Source organism: Ischnura elegans, chromosome 9, assembly GCF_921293095.1.
Source record: "Ischnura elegans chromosome 9, ioIscEleg1.1, whole genome shotgun sequence".
Classification (NCBI taxonomy): domain Eukaryota; kingdom Metazoa; phylum Arthropoda; class Insecta; order Odonata; family Coenagrionidae; genus Ischnura; species Ischnura elegans.
Window position 1 is genome coordinate 39,453,012 of NC_060254.1, and position 12,854 is coordinate 39,465,865.

Below are 12,854 nucleotides of genomic sequence, written 5' to 3' on the forward strand. Positions count from 1 at the left end.
TTAGGAAGTCCTAAGAAGAGTAAGAGTGAAGAGAAGTCTCGTGAAAACCTTTATTAGAAGACGGAACGACTTTATATGCCATATCTTGAGCCATGATGGCCAAATGAAGACAATCTTCGAGAGACAAGTAGATGTCAAGAACGGGAAAGAAGACATCTTATAGTTTTTTTTATGAGAATGGGGCAGGTAATTAAGGATGAAAAAGAGGAGAAATGCGTATTATATTTTTTTCTTGCCCGGCGTACAGTTGCGGATAAATATGGGGGACGAAGGGGGCGCGCGCCCTCCCTTCCCCCCTTGCGGGGCCTCCCGCGTTGCCGAATATTGTAGAACCACAATTGTAACATTTTTAAATCATAACATAGCCTTGTCTTGTGCATATTTCTAATCAGTTTAAATAATACTCTTAAATTTGCTTGTAAATTGATTATTTTTCATTACGATAAAAGTATAGGTAGATGAAAATATCTTTTGCGCCCCCCCTTCAGTTTTTTGTGACCAGTGTTCAGACCACAAAGCAACTCGCCCCGTGGAAACCCGAGAAGGTTTCACCTAGATAATGTGAATAGATAAGTCGATGGGAGAATTGAGTTGAGAGCTTCGTCAAACCAATCTAAGACTGTTGACCAGTGATGATGATATCTTCCTGCGTTGGTTTCGTTGTTTTGTTAAGCATTTGTGTGGCAATGAAAACGTGCAGAGAGCCCTTCCCTCTTGTATCACCTTGAATCAATAGTGGACCTTCCCCTTCAAATTCTCTCCTCTTTCGGCCATCGACTGTTCCCCTTCACTTATCGCTTTCTCGTTTCCCCCCGTCCCCTTACGCAACTCCGTTGAATGAAGAACATGGGTTCAAATGTTATTCGAACCTTCACATGAGAAGAATTATATATAAGAAAGCTAATAAATTTGGGGCCGTGGTTCTATCCCCATCCACCGTAGGAAAAAGAAAAATTTAGCTATTGAAAACCATACCAGGGGACATAATTTAAATCATGATTCCTTTCCTTTGTGTCGGTAACAAGACTACATAGAAGAGGTCAGAGTCCGTCCCGTTGAAACTGCTGTCGGTTTTTCATCTGTTTCAAAGCGATATTTGCAATTTATTACATTGCAAAGATACGAAGATCTGTTTCATCCAAATGTTAATAATAGAGAACTTGCATTCGCGGGGAATATCATTGGAAAGTTCTGAATCGTACACATCATATAATTTCGAACATAAATTTCGGCGTACAAAATTAACAGTATAAATTATAATTTACTTCTCCTTATCATTTGACGCGTATATAGCCGTTCAGTTAAATCATCTTCACCCCAACAACCAGTTAATAATATAGCAACTATTGTGCGCATTTGTCTGTGATGTATGATAAGTGTGTTGTTTATCCTATCTAGAAATTAAAAATTCACAATTAGAACATGAATATGAACAATTTATTTTTTATAACAATTAAGGTAAATTTAATATTTGGCAGTAATTTTTATAATTTTGTAACTATTTTTTTCCATTTTTATTTTTTGTTTTGCTTATGGTACTGCAGCGATAAAAATTAACAATAATTGACCATTTAAAACTTGAAGAAGGAAAGACATAGAAATGACTCTTAAGGCCGTTTTACACGGGGCACGGAATTGCGCAGGTTAGAGCTGCATTAATTTCTGAAATGGCGTGGAATTGCACGAATGCATGAACGGAATTAGAACAGGGGCTATTTTGCCGTCTCGCATCCACTTATTCACGCATGTGTTCTAGGAATTCACCGCTTTACACGACGTAATTTTGAATGCGCCTTCGCACGTACGTCATATTGCCCAAATTCCGTGTACCGTGTAAAACGGCCTTTAGAAGAGTAACTTGGTGAGGCAGTGTGTGTGTAGTGGGAATCGATGTGTCGTTATTTCAAATGTCTGTAAGTACAGTGTTGTTGGTTACCCATCGTTAAAATTCGCACCTTTCTGACTTCAGCGTCGAGATTAATGACTTTTTTTTATATTATTTAAATGAAATGCTTTGAACCCCTGGAGAATCCTTTACTGTAGTAGCCATGGTTATGAGCTTAACGCAATGAAAGTTAAATTTTCAACGGAAGCAAATAGCATAAAAACAAATGCTACCGTCGTAGTCAGTCAATGAAATCCTTACGTGAACTCGGATTTTTCCCATTCAATCTCAGTCGCATGAATTTATAGTGCATAGAGTTAGGCCTTAATGCATTAGTCCGTATATAAAAACATGTATGAGCGTTTTCACTCTAAGTTGGATATTTTTCTACCATATGGAGTTCTTCCCTAAGAGATAATTAAACAATGCCTCAGTATAACGGTTGATCTAAACTCCATTGACAATATAATTCTTTTAGAACGACACAAAGAGCACCTTACGAGAGCCCCAGTATATTTCCCAGTCCGACAGAAAGGATGAATTAAGCGAGATATTTTTGCTTGACGGATAGGTATGGGAATTCATAGTTCCCCCGATAAAAATATGACTTTAATAAATTAATTATGCAATTTTGTTAGAGGTTTTCATTTTTATTTCTTAAAGACTGGTTCCTAACACACCTCTTTCACATTGTCCAACATCATATTAGAACCCTACTTTATTTCCAGGTCCGACTGACGGGATAAATTAAGAGAGATATTTTGCCTTACGGATGGGTATGGTAATTCGTTTTTTTCCCTGAGCAATAAAGGACTTCAGTAAACGTATTCAGTAATTTTGTTATTTCCTTAATAATTATTTACGACTGTTGTCCGAACAGCCCCTGCCACTTGCCTTCTTAGGTGGCTTTCGGGGCAGCATTGTAGATGTAAGCCTAAAATCGCTTTCCCTTTCGTTAGAGGTAGAATCTTGAAATCTCGGTGGTTGGTGCTTCCCCTTCAAAAATTCCTCCCCCACCGTCACTTGTTTCCCCCCCCCCCCTCCCACTTATCTCATTGCCCCCTCCTTCCCCCACCCTCCGCCCCCCTTCCATTACCTCTCCTCCGGCTCGTTCGCTTGTTAAGCGCGTACATAAGGGCGTCTAAATTCGTTCCGCAAACTTGCGCTCGCGCGACCTTCGCCACCGTTTTGGAGTTCACGGCTGCCGTGCATATTGTGCGCCGGAGCGAGCGTGCGTCTAGTATCTTGTCACGCGCGAATTTAAACATCTTGTTTTCGTCATCCTCGGGATCATGCGGTAGAAATATTATATCCAAGTAAAGATACCCCTATGAAGACGCATCGGTGTCACTATGGAGGTCTTTTTTCGCTGCGTATTACATATTTAAATGTTAAACTGCTGTTATAACATAAGACACGGTCTCCAGCGTTACTTTGTGGAACTGTTTCATCATAAAATAAAATAAAAATACTTTGTTCTATTCCACACTTTATTTAAAATAGTACGACCCGGGTTTCTGCATATCATGCCATCATCAGGTGATATGCAGCATGATAGCATGATATGCAGAAACCCGGGTCGTACTATTGAAAATAAAGTGTGGCATAGAACAAAGTAAGTATTTTTATGTTATTTTATGCTGTTATTACCACTGAAGCTAACTAAACCTCCTTCATTTTTGTTAGTAATGTTGTACATTTAAGAAATTTGGAGTAGCAAATTTATAATTTATTATTGTTGTTATTATTATTACACCTGATTCATACAAAAGCTATACACAATCTACAGGTGAAGTGGGAAGCAGGTCAAAATTTGATGTAACGTTTGAAGTTTAAAAGCTGTTATAAATTGTCGCCGGGCAGTTGTTTATAAAAAAAGGATAGGGAGATTGTTGAGAAGAAAAGCAAAGGAGAAAGTTGCTTGAAGTAATTTAAGAATACCGGGACTAGCCACGGTGATATCTTTACGGAGTCACCCGCAATGTGCAAAAAATTCACAGAGAAAATGCATATCTTTTGTATTGATACAAATTTTCATGATGCAAAGAGTTAGGCCTTTTACTCAGTGACTCACACATTAGAACATGTAGGAGTGTTTTCAATAAAATTTGGAAATTTTTCGAGGATAAGGAAGTTTTACTAGAGATAATTAGACAATGTTTCATTAGTACAATTAATCGAAGCTTGGAAAGTAAAAACACTGATGTAGTAATCTCGCTATTACTTGACAGCCTTCACCACTGTGGAAATGTTATAACCTATGATTCCCTACTTCGTTGAATGTCCTTCCTTTTTGTATAGTCAGTATATATGTGCAAAGTGTCCTGCCAGAAAATTCTTTTCTGTGGGTGGTCATACGCTCTATTATATCTCCACCAGTCGTCCTGGTCAAGGCGAATGATTTTTTTCTCTGTGGATTTTTCGCACAATTGCTTGAAGTAGAGAAACAATTAAAAACATTCTAATTTGAAGTAAATGAAGAAATGTTTTGAAAAAAAACAACCGTCTGATGTTACACTGAGAATGGCATTATTTGCCTGAACCATGGTCGGTTGATTCTTTAACAATGTATTGAGTGGTAAATTGAAACTGTGCTATTTCAATATGGGCTAATTAGAGATTAAAACTTACGATTTGATTTTTAAATTTTCAGATTATTGATAGTAGACCTTTCTTAACGTTTTCCTGCGTATCAAATAAAATAAATACATTTGAGAATGTAATGAGGTAAGTGTTAATATGCTATGCAGAAAAAATTTGGCAAGGGTCTGCTCTGTATACCCTGATTATTTCAAATTGACAGTGTATGTTTTAAGCGATTAAATCGTCATCAAAAATCGTCCGTTTCTTGCGGCAGGTATATACTACCTCGTAATGGGACGCATCACCTCGCTTGACTCGTTGCGTCACGTTCTTTTTGTAGCTTATTACTCGTTATAAATGTATACTATCATTTTTAAAATTTTCATTGCGCATAAGTTAGGCCTTCTACACATTAGGCCGTAAGTTTAAATATTCGTCAGCATATTCACTGAAATTTGGAAATTTTTCGACGATAAAGAATAATACCGCAAGAGAAAATTAGGCTGCCTAAAAATAGCAATCAATCGAGGCTAAGAATATTTTTTAAAACTATTATAATTTTTTTCTTTCTCCTCACTGACCTTTACTAATTTAGAAATGTTATTACCCAGGAGAGTGAATATCCTCCTTCGTTGCATATCATTTGTACTGATACAAATTTTCATGATGCAAAGAGTTAAGCCTTTTACTCAGTGACTCACATATTAGAACATGTCGGAATGTTTTCAGTAAAATTTGGAAATTTTTCGAGGATAAAGAATTTTTCCAAGAGATAATTAGACAATGTTTCATTAGTACAATTAATCGAAGCTTGGAAAGTTAAAAAAAACTGATATAGTAATCTTGCTATTACTTGATTGCCTTCACATCTGTGGAAATTACCCATGATTCCCTACTTCGTTGAATGTCCTTTCTTTTGTATAGATATTAGTATCTTTGTGCACAGTATCATGCCAGAAAATTGCTTTTTTTATGGATGGTCATACGATCGATTATATCTTATAGTATTTCCTAAAGCCCTCTCATATGTTGTCAAGATGGCTTAAGACTCAGTAGGATATCTACTCACTATTTAAGATATGCGTGCAAGTAAATAATATGATTTTATTAATGTAATTGAAACAAATATATAAGATACTTTTTATTGACATTCCTAGTGGAATGAACTTCATTATATCTTTTCGGCGTTAAAAAATATGTTGTTCTGTGGGTTAGAGCTCCCTCTCATGACATTGCGTGCTCGTACTGGCTGAAACGCCAACATGTCTGTCAGCATGTTTCGCTTCTCCTCGCGGAAATGGAACTTTCTCCTCTTGCCCAACAATGATTTTTGCCTCATGCGTGTAGCGTATGCTTGGCAAGGAAATAAATAATTATCTTGAAAGCACTGGCTTTTAAGCCATATCAACAAACGCCAAACATCAGCTTTAAAGAGAAATATGTGATTGAGAGAAGTATATCGTTCAGTTGGTTAATGTTAGAGAATTACGCAAACGTATAAATTGCTAATTTAACTCAAACAAAAGAGGAACTTTCTTTTGTCATATTTGGTCTTATATACTAATTAATTAGTGGTATTTTGAATTTGTATAAAAACTTTCGTATACTTTTTTTGCCCTCAGTGGCTGTTAGTCATTTTTTTAACAAGGCAGAAGGATATTATAACGGTTCCTTAATGTGCCCCAAAGTTACTAGATCAAAGAGTTCCACTTTTTCTTATGTGTCCTTCTATGTCAATTTAATCTAATATTGAATGGGCGTAGTATAGAAATGGTGCGTTTTCGACCTAAACATCTGGTTCCAACTGGCATCAACTATCTATGGTTAAAATTTCGCGATTAAAATTTCCACCCCAGTGGCGTAACTATGGGGGAGGATGAGGGTCTAGGTCTCTCCCCCCAAAGACTCTCACAAATAAAAAAATAATTCAAAACTCTTGTCTTTTTTTGACGTGCAATAACTGAATCTGATTAAAGTTAAATTTTTCGCGCTAGGATGATGTAAATGTATTTCTAGGCATGTCGTTAAAAAAAATACCCGGAACCCCTGTTGCCTGAGTTGGGGGGGAATCGCCACGCCAGGCCATCCTATTCCCCCCAAAGCAACTACACGTATTTTAAAAAAATAGCAACTTTTCAGGAGAGCAAAAAAAAACGATTAATTTTTTTAATTGTCCATAGTTTTAATGAAATTAAAAACCAAAAACTCATAAAACTGAAAAAGAAACATGCATTTGCAAACAAAGGGTTGTTTTTTGCTTGACTTTTCTTTTTTATTAGCAGTATTAGTAGTAATAACTCCGACCGGCCAAATTTTGAGACTCGTTTTGTTGGAACTTAGCCATCGATATGCCTAGTTACGTCACTGCTCCACCCTTTATATACATCTAATTTGACTGTAAAAAAATTAAAAAATGGAGCTTACGGGGGAGAGTTTGCCCTAATTTTCATCGGGACGCAGCCCATCTTTCTCATTAGAGGAGAGGCACGGGAATGACTGGGAAAAAACAAATGTTTTAAGTGGAGGAACGAAGGAAGCATTTACGGAGGAGCGGAAATATGGAGGGAGGAAGAATGGCAGACACGGATCGGTAGTGCTTTAGAGGGCGCGGTTGATCCCTGGTGCAGGAAACGCACGAAAAGCCTGAATGCGCTGCTGCTCCAGGATCTTAAACTCTATGGGGGTGGTAGATGGGGGGAGGGAGGCCAACATTCCCACTTTTTAGTATTCGTTAAATAAAGAATAGGGTGGTTTCCTATTATTTTTTATTGCCTAAATCGAAAGATTATTACTCCTGGAGTACGTATTTCACGCTTTTTGATTTTTAAATGACGATATTTATTTTTCGCGATTAAATGAAAAGTGAAAAATTTCAAGCGCGCGAAAACGTGACGGCTAAGTATGAATGATGGGAAAACTCCGTGTGACGTATTTCTGGTTCCCGCTGCCGCCCTGTGAGGTGACCTTGGGGTGAGGCGCTTGAGCGCTGATACGACGCAGGATGCTAGCAGGTAGTAGAGTACCCTGTCAGCTGGTAGCGCTTGGCTTAAATAAGGATTATTAATACCTTATCAAACGAAGGAAACTTAGGCAGTTTTAATAGGTGATTATTAAGACATGTTTCCCTGAGCTCTGGGCCTCATGCATGCATTGGTAATCTCAGACCATGTAAAACTTCTATCGACTCGTATAGAAACTAGGTCCCTGTGTCGTCACGTGGAGTGGCATCGCATGGGCGCCAATCTGGCCTTTTTCATATGAGGATAAAATTGACCATTGCCATTCGTCTAAACCGGTATTTCTAAAACCAAATAATTTGTATATTATGAATACACTAATGGTGGGTAACGAATCGCAATCAATGCCTTTCGTTTTCTTTGATGAAGGAAACTACCCTATTGTAAGAGGAGGCATGTATGGCGATTGGAAGAGAGGCAGATAGGGAGGATTCACTATTGCGACGCGAGCGATGCCCATGCATCCGGTGGTGGATAGGGCTAAGTAAAAAAGCGGGGCATTTCTGGAATAGCAGTGTGTACACAATGTTTTTTGTAGTGCAGGAAAGAACTGATGCTGATGAGAGGAAGAAAGCGAGAAACGTATGAGGAGGGAGCTTGGTTATCAGGATACGGAATGTTTTACATCTTGCAAGATAGGTTGCACGGTGAGGGTTTTACATCTTGCACGATAGGACATCTTGCACGGTGAGGGTTGTGGTAGCAATTGATATGTATCTATGCACGATAATTGCTTCTCTTGGAGATATACTTTGTAAGGTACCATTGGGTATATTGGGATAGTGTAGTGTAAAAACAGTGTGAATATGTCTGATAAGATCATTTCAGTGATTATTAAATGTTAAAATAACATGGAAAATTTTACCATTAAATATGGTGATAAAAAACAAGTAGTTAATCTCTCTATATGTATTTACTATATAGGCCTTAAGATATTTTTTTTGTATCTTACAATTAGTGAAGGTGTATTTTTATTATTTTGTTGTATATCTGTATAGGTATTTGCTCATCGGTGTATGAGTATATTTGTATTTATATGCCTAATTATATGCACATTTATTTGTGTGCATGAAAATGTATATGTAGTGGCATGTTCAAATGATAAAAATGTCAGATGTACTGCACATGGACAATCCTTAAAAAAACCTGAACCTGCTGGTAAGCTCCCACTTAGTAGGGTTGTAATGAAAAGCTCATTTTATAATATTTTCTGTGTTTTAACTATTCTTTTTGTTATTTGTATACTTGCATTTAAGTAACATTTTTATCATAAAAAATATTATCTATTACCCGCTGTATTGTCATTCAAATGTTTAGTGTAAGCCTGGTTATTAATAGCGCGGCGATAATAGCTCAGTTACGGCTCAAGGTCTGCGATTGACTGGTCCATTAGCTTCGTTTAAGTAATTGGCGTCTGCGGATTAGGGCACTCAGAAGGTGCATTAACTGGTGTAATTACCGTTAGGGATTTGCGAGGTTTCCTTAATTGAACGCAGTTTCAGCACGTCTGCGGAAGCACAAGCGTAGTTGAGTAATCCGCGTTATGAATCTAAGACGCTTCGATCGACAGAGCTTCCCGTTAATAGTCTTCCCGGTCGCTGTCAACAGGCGCGTCGTAAATTTTATTTACTGGTGAAGTGTTTCATTCAGCGCATGATTTTCTTTGTCCTCAAAGATTCAATTTTTAATTAATTTCTTTGATTGCCTTATCAATATAAGTATTATGACGCTGCTGTCTACATAATTCTCCTCTCGGTCACCACTCAATTCTCCCATCAGCCAATGTAGTTTTTTTCCAAATGATCATCACAGTTGAAGTCGTGTTTGTACCACGAGTACTTACTGTTATGAGTGATGAGTGTATAGCCTGAATCACACAATATTTTTCCATCCCTTTCGAGGGGCAGTTCCAGCGAAAATTTGTCGCCGGAGACTCACTCAGAGGGACAGAAAATATAATGATTCAGCCTTAAGGAAACTGGTACAGATTTTGTTTGTTTTCAAATGTTCAATATGTCATATGGCACAGCCGATAGGCGAGTTCTTCACATACTCTAATCATTTTGTCTGGAGTAATCGATAACACGGCTGATTCAATCCAGTTTTTTTAGTCAGGTTGGGCCACTAATAGTGTAGGTACGCACCTATTAACCATCTTGAAGTCTTAAAATAGTAAAAATCGCATAATATTCAGAGGTCAGGAGTGTGAAGGCATGAAAAACAAGCTTTCTCTTCTGTTGTCACCATGTTTATTGCTAGCTCTCTCTGGCGGAAAATAGAGGAAATTCCTCTAGCTTGCTTAGGGTTATAACAGAACTGTATCTGCATAATTCCCTGTGAGCAACATATGAGGTATTAAGCGGGTGGTGATCAATCTGCAGCATGCAAGAGGATACCCACATGAACACCGCACACTAAAATATTAGGCATGGTTATAAAGAATACGTCCACATTCGTACAAAGGCAAAAATTATCAAAGATTAGTAATTTCCTTAGCAAATCCATGCGAATTAGAACTTATGGAAAGGAAATCGCATGCAATGAGTCGTCCTAGCGAGTGACGCCGTTAATTTTACTGATCGAGGCATGGTTGCTCTCCCTAATAGCAAGACATCGGTATAAGTTTTTCTTTCATATAATGTGTAATTGATAATTATGAGGGATATTACAAAAATTGCCTTTAGCCGCTGGTATTCATTTTGAAGCACACCGTACATCTACATCTACATAATACCCTGCGAACCACCTCCAGGATGTTTGGCAGGGGGTGATCAATCACCAGCATGCAGCATGCAATTGGACTCCCACATGCACACCACGCGGTCCAAAAAACGTCACGTACACTAACGAATTATACTACCATATGCTGTTAGAAATGATAATAAAATTAAGAAACATGCATTAAGTTTTACATAAGTTAGTAGGCTACACTACAAGTCATCTAATCTATTTGTGAGTTCTAACGCTGCCATTATAATCTCTTATTGTGGCATTCTGAATCAAATTTTAAAGGTCTCGTTTCGTTAAGTATTCATTGTATAAGTGAATGGAAGGATAAAGCCCTCTGTTTAGATCATTGCGGTCAGAGAAATTGCAAACACGAGTTTTTTTGCAATTCGGATGTGGTTTTGCTTGCACGTACCTTATGAACTAAAAGTTGCGCGGTTTGAATGAGTCCAATTTTCGAAGAGAAAGCATACGAGTTTCTCCTCGCGGCAACAAAGCAATTCTCTCTTATTACTTCCGCTATGTTTTTATCTCTTACTCTATCACCGTCGACTGACTAATTGCCTTCCTCTTCTTTTAAACGGTGGTCGTCATGTTGATTGCTGGTCCACGGAATGAAAGGGTACAGAAGTCAGTGATGGACCCTCATCGAGATGAAATCTGGTAGTGAAGGCTACTCGGGTAATCTTCTACGTGAAATCTGAATTCGTAAGTTTTGCAATCTTTTGATTTTGGGTCAGTATATCACTTTCTTATGTCGGCATATCCCGGTCAAGGCGAGTGTTTTTTTTCTCTGTGGAATTTGCGTAAAATTTGTGCATTGCGGGCAACTCCATAAAGTTATCACCGTGGCTAGTCGAGGTATACTTAAATTATAGCCGAGTCCTAAAATTGGCGATTTCATCGCAAACTATATTTAAATGTCAGCATGACTATGACATAGCGTTGTCCTCATAACTGCAACTATTACACGCAGTGTGACCTTTTAACTGTGTTTTACACGCCTAACTTCTTTGCTATCATTGTTCTCATCTAGGCGTAGTTTCGATGGACATGATGTTTCAAATATATATGCAAAGGATATGTTGGGAAATTTCAGGCACCTTCCCATTTTTTGGAATGGGAGAGCTCGATCAAGATAAAGCAAATGTGATCTCATTATACGGAATTTCATCATAATTCAACCATACGTATCTTAGTGATCTGAAGTGTAAAACTTCTGCCATTAAGAACAGCAGAGATAGCAGTTGCATTGAAAATTTTCTAAGTAGCTTAAGTCCTTACTTCAAAATTCCCTTCAAGATAACTTCGATTACATTGTTTTCAACTCATAGCACAAGGCAGTTATTGTGGAATAGGATTAATTTTCTTGACATTCCAGAGAATAGCAAGTTTCCATCAACAAGCTTCCTGAAAAAGCTGTAGGGTACTGCGCAATAGATTCTCAATCCAAATTACTCTGACTTCATGGTATTATAATTGTCAAAACGCTAGTTTATTTTTATCTATAAGTGTTGTCAACTGCCTCTATGCCTCTACTTTTTGGGGTGATTTGAGGATCAAAAAATCGATTTTTCAAAAATGTCACTTTTCGAATTGAAACCACGTGATATGTCGAGAAACCAAATTTTCAGACAAATCCGAGTACTTTTAACATTGGCAAAATCGTACAATTTTACTATTTCGTGAACTAATATCTCAACAACGGAGAGAGATACGGTAATGCGTCATGGGGTTCAACGAAAAAATTGATAATAACTGGCAGAGTGACCAGAAAATCCCGCAGGCAATCAGGGGGGTGCCTCAATGAGCCCCGCCATTGAGCGAAAGCGAGTTATGGCATAATTGTGAAGGCCATTATTTCTTACTTTTGAATAGGGTAAATGGAGTGAGTAAGTTAGAGATAATAATTGTAATTTTAGGCTTAAAAATGGCATAATTCGCGAAAACAAAACACGTTTGCATTTATTTTCTATTCATATCTTCTTATTCTTTGTATTATATACCTAGTTCGAGTTTTTTTTCAGTCGTTTACAAATATCGCGGATATTTCCCTCTTGTCTTCACAAACATTTTGCACTTTGCTCCTCATTAGTTTTTCCGGTACCCATTATTCAGAAGCGACGCAAATTATCGGGTCTGCCTAATGCGACGATTCCTTTATCTCCAAGAAAAAAACTCCCAAGTAGATAGCGGTTTTGTTCACCTCGATTTTTTAGCATTTCAAAACTCCGGTAATGACGCCCATTTAATAATCTCGGGTTCGAGTAATTGCCATTTATTCTTCCGTAGGTCTTGTTTCCGGGAGTTATATCGAAGTTTCCTCGATTCATTCATTTTTTTCTCGGAAACAAGTGGGGATAACGAGTCTGAGCAAACGGGCAACTTGATGTAGAGAAAGGAGGGGTTGGAGTAAAGAAATGCGGGGAAAAGTTTTCGCGGCTCAAGTATTCTATCTAGTGAGAGGTTTTATTTGGCTGGTTCCGCTGAGGCTTCCTCATTGCAAACGCTTTGCATGGGGAACACGAACTGTTTCACACCATCATTGGATTATCATGCATGTATATAAAACCCTGCGATCCAGCTCTAGGGCGTTTGGCAGGTTTGTTAGATCAGAGCATGCAGAATGCAAGAGGATCCCC